Consider the following 1,272-nt stretch of genomic DNA (forward strand, 5'->3'; position numbering starts at 1 on the left):
ATGTAACTGAAACAACAAAAGACATTTAAATGATCAAATATGGTTGAAAGAAAATATCCAGGGTATTTTTATCGCAACTGATATAAGATAACCGAAATATTTAGATAGATTAATGAAGAAATCAAATAAGTAGATAAAGATATCAGATAAGTGCGTAAATGCAGAAATGAGTGATTAGATAAATAAGTAATTATGTAAGTGAATAGATATATAAGTAAACAAATAGATGAATGAATTAATATGTAAACGAATAAATAGATAACTAAGTGAATATATCAAAAAGTAAATGAATAGATATAAAACATAGAAAACTAAAGATGAAATAAAGTCTTCATAAGAACAACATTAGTAAAGAATATATATATATTAACCAAAAGTGAGAAAATCCAGGCCAAATGCCCACAAACAACACTTCTGGAACCTTTCCTGGAACTACCGCTAACTGAGCCACCCCCAATGCAAATGAGTCTGGGTAACTCGCCGTAGATGGATACTACGTGCGGGCGAGCAAGTATACACTTTAATTGAAATGTACAGGGTAAGGGTTATACTCGTTGAGTCCCGTCTCTCTGCTTCAGTTGTGTGACTATTGTTTAATCTTGTGTGTGTATGTGTTTGTGTGTGTGTGTGTGTGTGTGTGTGTGTGTGTGTGTGTGTGTGTGTGTGTGTGTGTGTGTGTGTGTGTGTGTGTGTGTGTGTGTGTGTGTGTGTGTGTGTGTGTGTGTGTGTGTGTGTGTGTGTGTGTGTGTGTGTGTGTGTGTGTGTGTGTGTGTGTATCCAGTTGATTTCTAGAACGTCAACGACAACAACGAAGAAGGTGACGACGACGACGACGACGACGACGATGATGATGATGATGATGATGATGATGATGATGATGATGATGATGATGATGATGATGATGATGATGATGATGATGATGATGATGATGATGATGATGATGATGATGATGATGATGATGATGATGATGATGCAAAGGACATTGATGAGAAAGAATAGGAGAAGGAGGGAGAGAAGGAGGAGGAGGAGGAGGAGAGGGGGAGGGAAATAGGAGGAGGGGGAAATGAAGACAAGAAGGGAGGAGGAGTAAAAGAAGAGGAGGAAGGAGAGTAGAGAGCAGGAAGAGGAGGAGGCGGGGTAGGGAGGGGAGGAGGATGGAGGAGAGGAGGAGGAGGAGAGGAAGGGAAGGAAAGGGAAAAGGGAGGGGAGGGTGTGGGAAAGGGAAAGGGAGGGGAGTAGGAGGAGGGAGGGGAGGAGGAGGAGGGAGGAGAG

This window comes from Oratosquilla oratoria, chromosome 22, assembly GCF_046742065.1.
Source record: "Oratosquilla oratoria isolate Oo_2021 chromosome 22, ASM4674206v1, whole genome shotgun sequence".
NCBI classification, from domain to species: Eukaryota; Metazoa; Arthropoda; class Malacostraca; order Stomatopoda; family Squillidae; genus Oratosquilla; species Oratosquilla oratoria.